Source organism: Mauremys mutica, chromosome 7, assembly GCF_020497125.1.
Source record: "Mauremys mutica isolate MM-2020 ecotype Southern chromosome 7, ASM2049712v1, whole genome shotgun sequence".
Lineage (NCBI taxonomy): Eukaryota > Metazoa > Chordata > Testudines > Geoemydidae > Mauremys > Mauremys mutica.
In genome coordinates this window covers 108,887,572-108,896,911 of record NC_059078.1, presented here as the reverse complement: position 1 = coordinate 108,896,911, position 9,340 = coordinate 108,887,572, and positions in this window count along the sequence as shown.

Here is a 9,340-nt window from a genome sequence, read left to right as displayed (position 1 = left end):
GCAAAATGAGAGCCCTCCAACTCTTCACACTTCCATGTGGATATTTTCAGCTACTTGTAATCACTCATAAACCAGCATAAAGGATCAGTATTGTAAAATAGAGTATTTTGCTACAGAAAGACACAAAGAAGTGTCGTCTTTGCAGGTGTCACGCTCCTATTGACAATAGGATTGGATGATGACCATAATGCAGAAGTCAGAAGAGATAGTAATACACAAAGGAGATCAGTGCTTCATGTATTGGGGTTTAAGCATAAGGTTTCCAAGCCTCAACCATGCAGACTTCCTCTCTGAGCATAAAAACCCCAACTATCTTCAGGAATTGTGATTTGCTAGCAGGCAATAAAAATCAACAAGAGTGGATCCCTGTGCCTATTGGATTTAAATCAAGTTAATACGTAACTAGTATTTGCGACATATTAACAAAGCTGTATTCACGAAATATAGGGTGGTTAGTGTGTTTTTCAAATTTTGGCTTGAGCACAGCTTTTTCTAAATGTTCATCACGAAAGACTAGAAATCTTTGAATATTGGAAATGGTGGTAATTACGACTTCCACCTGGACAGATTAAAAAAAACCATTAAGTGAATATAGTGCTTCTGAAAAGACTTGATTGATGACATGGGAATAGGAAGTCCTATGTTTGCCCACAGAACAATGCTTCACGGGCAGCCACAATATGAGCATCCTCATCTAGCTTTCTGGAGTGTTAATTCTGAAGCTTAATTATTCAGTTCTTAAATTTTTTGTCAACACCGCCAACCACTTAGTTCGCAGATGCACTTGATCCATATGAATGTCTATATGTTCCTTGTCCTGACACTTTTTGAAAGTCAGTTTAACCGGATATTGTTACTTTATCTGCTTTTGCTGCTGTATGTGTCAATCTGAAACGGGTGGGGCGGGGGTGGTCTGCTGATTTCCCCCCCTCCTCACTCAGTCTATGCTAAAAGCACACACACACGACAACCAGCATCGGATCAGCATACTTAAATTTAATTTTTTTCTTACATCATCGGTTTTAGAAGCAGATTACTTGGATGTTTATGAGCTAGTAATTATAAGTACCAAGTTCTGAATCACCGTTTTTCTTTGTTTTAATTATGTGCACATGAGCTTCAATGCAAAGTTCTGGCATCTGTTGTTCTTCAAAAAAGAGAGATCTCTGCAGATATTTTTTGTTTTCCAAAACAAGATTCCTTCCGTCCTCTCTTGTGCTGCATTTATGGCAAAGCCTGACTTTGACAGTTTGTCCAAAACAAACACCTGTTTCTAACTTCAGTATAAAATGTTTGAGAAACATCAATGAAAAGGTCATGCATGTAGGAGGATCTGACTGAGCTAATATTTAGTCTTTATACTACCATTTGCCCAAGTGTTTTTTATTTAAAAAGGTAATTTGTGAGCTTTGAGAATTATGATGTGACCCTCAGAATCTTACACTTACTTTCTCTTGGCTAGTGCAGTGAGGATTACTTTTCAAAATGTGTGTAATAACCTATAATACAATGTAGACTTAAAAAAAAAAATTCTACATGCACAGTCTCATTAGTAAGCTGTTAGATACTTGGATGTACATTGTAACCGCAATCTCGTTCAGGCATAAATTCTAACCTTGGTTACATAGTACTCAAATAATTAGCATCTTATTTGCATTCCTCACCCACGCCCTGCCTATCCTCTTTGCCCCCATCAGATGAAATGCTCCAGTTAATATTTCATAGCCTGGATATTTACTTGGGCGAATGCTTCTGCAGATTGAAAATATGCTGTAGATTGTCTCTTTGCGTTGTCGTCTTACTGTTTAGTTTCATGATTTTTTCTGTAAATGACTATTGCATAATGGTATCTGGTGTTACATTGCAAGAGTAGGAGAAAACAGGAACAATTCCCACAGAGATTGAACAAAACGCCTGTCGGTTCTCTATTATGACTGGTATATGCTGATTCCTACTCATGGCAGCCAATACCTGGATGCTATACTTTCCAGAACTATCTAGATATATAGTGACTGTTAGACCCATGTTCCCCTCAGATCCAGAGGTTCAAGGTGACGGGATAACTATGAAAGAGACCGTGTGTCCACACTCCTTCAAATCCTTTCTTGTCACTGAAGACTGCAAGTCTCTGAATCATCATTTCTCTGAACTGTTACAATCCTGTTCATATTATTATTTAGTTCTGGTAAAGCTAGAAGTATTTTTAAGTGGCGTTCATGTCTACCACTGATAGTTGGTAAGCAGAAGAACAGTTGCATCAAGTTTTGCTGTTAGGTATGTGAACAGAAAGCTGGGTACTCAGTTGGTATTAGTATGTGGCAATAATGTCCATGAGTGACCAACATACTTGGGCAAGATTCTGTACCTTAAGGGAGACAGCACAGAATTTGCATCCCATGGGGAGGAAGGGTAAGGTAACTGTAAGCTACCTATTCATCCTCCTGATCCTGGGCTGCTGTGGGAGCTGGAAATGCTCCCAGGGTAATTTAGACAGACTAGGGCTGTCTAAGTTACAGCACCCTAAGGCTGTTCAATGGTCTGTAGCACTGCCTGAAATCTCCAGCCCTGCCTTGGTATGCCCCCAACACCAGAGCTTGCTAGGGAGTCTTTGAAGCCTTATGGCTGACTTCTGCAGTGCTCTCACTGTGGGAATATTCTCTAGCTCAGTGGTTCTCAAACTTTTGTATTGGTGACTCCTTCCACACAGCAAGCCACTGAGTGTGACACCCCCCCCCTTGTGAATTAAAAACACTTTTTATACATTTAACACTATTATAAATGCTGGAGGCAAAGTGGGGTTTGGGGTGGTGGCTGACAGCTCATGACCCCACCCCCATGTTATAACCTGATGACCCCCTGAAGCCCAAGCAGGGATGAGGCTCTAAGCCTTCAGGTTTTAAGAGACTGGGAATAAGTACTGCACAATGGGGGTGTTCACTCTGTGTTGGCTTCACTTCTGGGGCCTGCCTTGAGCAAGAACAACAGCTAAGATTGGTCTGGGTAGAGATGGCTCAGCCCTCAAGGGCAGATCTATCTCATCTGCTCTGTGTTGAGAGAGAACCAACCCACTCATAATCTGAAACTACTTTGTAGGCAAAACACTCCAAAATGAGTGAGCCAGTACTTGGATCTGAATGTCTGTCAATCTATGATCCGCTGAAAAACAGGGATGTAGATCCACAGGCGGGACTTTCTTATAAGACCACCTCTGTTCCATTGTCTTCCATGGTCACAGAACAGGTCTGATGTGTATGTGCGCTGCTCAGACCAGCTGATTGAACTTGTGTCTGGCAGCTAACAGTCCAGTTATTGTTCAGTCGTTGGACCTGTGGGCTGCCAGAGATAGGCCTACCTTGATTCTGGGTTCCTTGGATCTGAGAGCCAAAGCTCCAGGTACTGTGCAGGAAGCTGGACCTAAACTATGTGGCTGGGTCCACATTGACTCTGGCATCATACAAATTCTTGGGAGAGATGGGGAAAGTTGGAAGTTTTGGCAGCTCGGGACAATTAGGGCTTTTGTCAGCTGAGGTGGCATGGGAAGCAGTTTGGGTTTGTGGGTTGAGCACGTTTATGGTTTTTCTGCCAAAACGATCAGTAGCAAAATAATAATGTCGATGCTTACATTATATTTGTTTCAAAGTTGATATCCCTTTGAAATGAATGGGGCAGTTCTCACCTCTCTGAGTTAGTGTTTCAGGCTGTCTGCCAAATCAGCAATAAAACACCTGCTTTGGAAGCTAGAATTTGGTATATTCAATATCCAGATTGTAGATATTTTAAAAATATTAAGGAAGCAATTGGTTTTTCATCCTGGCATAATATAGTTTTTTAAAAATGACTCTGCATTTGACCCTGGATGTCCTGGAACAGAAATACAGTGATGCATGAGGCAGATGTTTTCCCTCCAGTGAATTGCTAGTCTTTTGACTTATCAGCATGCCTTTGGTGGTGGATATATAGTTTCCTTGCTAAGTTTGTGAGCTTTTTTCCCTTTTATTGCTCTCATCTTTGCACAGTTGATTCCAAATGAGGGGGTTTTGTTGTTGTTGGGTCTTTTTGCTCTAAAATTCTTAATTTCCCCACAAATTTGGAGATAATTCTACCTTAATTGTCTCCAAAACCTCAGAATCCTTCTGATTACAGATATTTCCTGAATGGCTGTGGAACTTTAAAGAATTCCCTTCAGAGAAGGAAGGACATTCAAAAATGAGAGTAATATTTTCTGCTGTTCGGCAAGCATGGGCGTGGTAAACCTGCTTAGTAAATTATTATTGCAAAATAGATTAAATCCTCCATTTGGGAGGATCACAAGCATGGGTGTAGCTGTGGGGGAATAGAGGGAGCATTGTCCCCTCAAAATGTAAGTCTCGGGCAGGCACAGAATATGCCTCCCCACCCCTAGCCCCATTGGCCTGACTGGAGATGTTCCTGATATATAGAAGTCAAACTACACCTATGCTTAGGCAAGAGTGACGGCTCCTGTGGTTTCATAAGAGCTCACTTTACACTTTAGCTTCCCCAGCCGTGGTGAGATGTAGCACCACAGCAACATGGCCACTACTTTATTTTGGGAGATTTGAAGGACTGGATGAGGAGACTTTTACAAGCTAGATCTCACCCTAGTAAGTTCTTCAAATCAAAGTTGACATTAGAGCAAGTTATGTGTGCCTACCTGGAACGTTACCTTCACTTAGGAGTGTTTGCTGGGAGCTGGAGAGGAGGGCAACTGAAATCATAACCATTTCAGGATCTCTTGATAGGTAACAGGATCAGAGAGGAGTAACATCATCCTGCAGTGCGTTTCTACATAGAGCTGATACTGCAGTGGAGATCTGGGGTGGGGAAAGTGCATGCTTAAGATTTGTTGCCCATCAGTCAAGATGCTAAATCAGTGTTCGTTTGGCTTATCTCTTAGGAGCTGCTCAGGTGAATACAAAATATCCGATGCCCCTTTTCAAGGCGTAGGGGTAAACTCTAGTATTCTAGTTAGCATTTTCTCTCAACGAAAGCAGTTTTTAAATACTCAAAGCTGCATGATCTGCTGTGATAAGCATATGCTGGTTGCCTCAGTGGCTTGCATTAATGACATGTAACTCTGCTTGAGGATACCTTGAGCACGACAGGTGCTAAATTATGCTAGCCACACTTGTATTTTGGACAGCTGAGCATGTGTCTATGTTGACAAACAGTTTGTTAGCTATTATTTCCTTTCCTTGCTGAGGTTTATTTGAAGGACTGCTTCCTACTTTATTGTGGAAGCTAATAGCAAGCAAAAGTATTTGCATGTCAAGACCCCTCTTCTCTGCTATCAGCATTCCAGAGGTTGAGACTAAATAGTGACAAAACAAATGTACAGGTATGTTAAATTCTTCCATTTAAAAACATTTCATATTTTCTTGTCAGGATCCACTTTAACTTTTTGCCAGAGAGTTATTTTCCCCCCTACCCTTTTTATTTTGGTAGTCAGACAAGTGTTGGTCTTGACTAGGGAAACTAGAAATAAAGGTAACCATTTGTCATGAAAAAAAATCCTTGGCTGCAGTAAATGCACTGTTCTGTCAAATTCCACGCAATAGCATGTGATTTATAACACATTCTCAAGAGCAACAGGGGAACGGAGGTGCCACAATGAAGATGGGAACAAAGGTGTAATTGGTAGTCTGTGACGATAAGGGATCTCTGGAATTTTTGCTGTAAATGTAGCTTTGTTAAATAACATGTTTCTAATTCAAACTTTGCAGAAAGATCATTAAAATGATACTGTTCAGATGCACTAGTGGTACTTCTCCATTCTCCAAAAGATAAAAAATAATTATTGGTTGAAAGACAGCATCAAAGGTAACATTCAGAATTCTGATTCCTATTTCTCTCTCTTTTAAATAGTCCTTTGGAAGCTTGAAACTAAAATCTATTACTTTTACCAAATATTTTTCCTTAAACATGTGGTTTGTTACTATGAGATTGTCTGGACTTACAACACTAAATTTAAGGACTATAAGAGTATTGAAGCATTTGCCTGGTGAGGGAGAACATGCACATTCCACTCAATAAGCAATTGCTTCAGAAATCCATACATTTGACATTAGTGATCTGATCATTTTTCTTTGAGGACTTCAAACATGTTAGAATCCATGCTTCCTTTAAAAACCAGACAGTGGTGGTGCAACTTCTGCTAATGGTATTGCAGTGTTTTGAACTATTACTATCCAATACAGTTGTGTTTTTATAGGGGCTGTGAAAGATGCCATGCTTCTCTGCATACTGAAGTCTATCTACATAACAGGGACAGGAGAGGCAAAAACAGGGTAAGTTTTTTTTTTGTTTGTTTGTTTTCACGCCATCAGAACAATGTGCTTCAACTTTTCACCTTGAGGGACTGATCTCTAGGTGTGAGGACAGTTAACTTTCCAAGTTCTGTCTTTGGCCTGAGTGTTGGCTGGCAATGAGGATACAAATTGATGCCAACTGCTATCGTTAGTTCACTGAGAATCAGAGTTGGATCACTTACGCATTTCACATACGAACCAAGCAGCCCGCCAAATGGTGGTAACTTTCACTTGGGACTAGATTTCAGGGGGTAACCAAATCTTTCAACCATTCACTTCCCTAAAATGTCACACTTTTAAGTCATTAATTTGAAATGTTTCTCTCTGTTCTGTGAAATGCTATAATTCCAGGGTATACAGAAAATAGATTATTTATATTTTGTACTTGTATGGTCTGTCTTCCGAGGCTCCTGAATCAGTTTTTAATAATTAATTATGCCTCTTAACATAGTGGTGGTCAGTTTGATTCCAGTGTGCCCATTTTACTGAGATGCAGAAGTTCTGGCCTGCATAAGCTCACATGCATTGTTTGTAGAGCTGAAAACAGAACCCAGAAGTCCTAAACCCCTAATTTAACAAGTAGAACAGTACTCTAGATCTCCTCTTTTGTTAGATACCTTTGTTGCGCCGGAAGTTTTGTTTAACAATACGTAGTGCTTACCACGGTGTCTTCTACCCAAGGATCTCAAAGCAGTTTACAAAGCCTGGGATTAATTTTTGCAGCACCTCTGTGAAGCAGGGGAGTAGTATTACTTCACCAGTGGAGATATAGGGAAATAGAGGCACAAGACAGTTACATGACTTGCACAAGGCTACACAGCAAGTTGGTGTCAAACCAGGATTAGAACCGAGCTTTCCTAACGCAACCATCATATCTAAGCACTAGCTATGTTACTCCCTTAGACTTTAGCTTTATTTCTTTGCTGCATATTAACTTAAGAAATCTCCCCTTTGTTTCTATCTAGATATTAGTTTAGTATGTGGTAAGTAATTCTTAAACAAGTTTATTCTTTGAACAGCTGTTCGGGGGGTTGTGTACTCCTTCTGTGATCAACCTCAAAGTCATTCTCACAGAGAGCACTAGAAATCAAATGAAAAAAGTAATGTTCCTGTTAGAGGACTGGAATAGCAGGGCGAGGCTTACAAAGCATCCAGGGAAGTGCTGTGGAGGTTGGTTTTTTGTTTTTTGTTTTTTAAGACCAAGCACAGTACAAAACACCCTGCAAAGGCAGACCACTCTAGCATTAATTTATACTCAGAGCTATAAAATGGAAATTGTCTCCTGGACAGAGAATAGTCTATTAGATGTGGGGTCAGAAGTAAAGGAGCAATATGGAGAAGGTCTAGACAAGAGAAGGATGATTTCCTTTCCTTTTAATAACATTTCCTTTAAAGTGGGCATAGTGCAGGTGAAAGGGCATATAGCTTTCCACTGCTCTGTCCTTCATCAGAGCAGGAGAAGCAGCAGCAGCTGAGGCTCCTGCACGTTTTCCCCCCGTGCTTCAATCCAGACTTGGAGAGAGAAAAAGCCAGCATCAGCCCTGATATAAATGGCTGCCACTCATAGAAATTTGCCTTGCTGAATTAGACCACTTGTTCATGTAGTCCCAGAGCCTGTCTCGGGCAGGGGCCAGTTACCAAGGGCTGCAGAGAAAGTTACAAGAACCTCTGATGGACAATTGTGGAATAAACTGCCCACAGAGGCCATTTCTTCCTGCCCCCATCAGTTCACCATTGTTTTATGCACTGAAGCATGAGGGTTTATATCATTAATACTTTTTTTTAATTTAATATAATTATATGGATATTCTCATTATCCTTGCAAGTGTTTAATCCTTGGACTTTCACCCAAGATGCCAGCAGTGAATTTGGCCTGTTTCCAGCCCAATTTAATCTATGAACCACTCAGCAGTGATGGTAGTAGCTACTGTGATGACCCAGAAGTCTCTGAACCTGCCATCAGTTGGGAATAGCTTGTCACTTACCCAATCAGTTCCAAATCAGTGCCCAGCCATGGAAGGCTGGCTTCTTATCCCATTCTAAAGCCTGTGAACCATCCAGACTCCCCATGCCTAGTGTTTAATTGTGAGAGGGCAGTGTTTGTACTCAGATAAAATTGCCCCACCTGCAGAAAACCAGAGAACCGGTGCTTTGTGTAGGGTACCTGGCAGGGGAGCAGAATTAACACATGCATCCCACCTAGATGGGACTTCACACCACCACCTCTGAGGCGGCAATTCCAGCCAAAGGACTAGAATAAAGGCAGCTGCCCTTATGCACTCACTGTATGTGGAGAGCTTGGGCCACCTGATCCACCTAATGGCATATTCTGTGGTCCCCACCACTTCAGTTGTCCCCAATGGCTTTCTCTGCACCAGCCTTTTCGGAGCCAGTGCAGAGGACCCACTACCTAGTGCTATTAGTCTAAAAGGTGCCACAGGACACTGTTGCTTTTTACAGATCCAGACTAACATGGCTACCCCTCTGATACTTGATACCTAGTGCTATATTACTCAATGTTTCTACATTAACAGGTGGGGCAGGGGGGCTTCACTGGAGAAGAACTTAAATAGCATTAAGCAGTTTTGCCCTCTAGTGGCTAGAGGATTGAGTTCAAGACTGCTGCTTTATTTGGGGTGAGGTGTGAGAGAGAGAGAGAGAGGGATAGCAGATGAAGAGAGAGGGCACTGGTTTATACATCTGGGTAGCAAAGACTAGGGCCCAAAAGCTGTTAGCTTTAGCATAGCACAAAGACTGCCACTGATGGCTTTTAGCATTTGCTACCCTGCTCCATAGCTGTGTTCAGCATATTGTAACATCTCATAATGAACTAGCCTGTGGAAGAACTAACTCCTCCAGGAAGGCTGGTCAAGATAGCATCATGCTTGCCTGATGACCGCAGGTGGGTTTTTAGTGGTCTAGCTGGGATACGCAATTGTATGTTTTCTGGGGGTTTGGAGTTGGAATTCTCTCTCCTCCACACAAAATCAAGTTCTTCCTCTTGCCAAATAAAC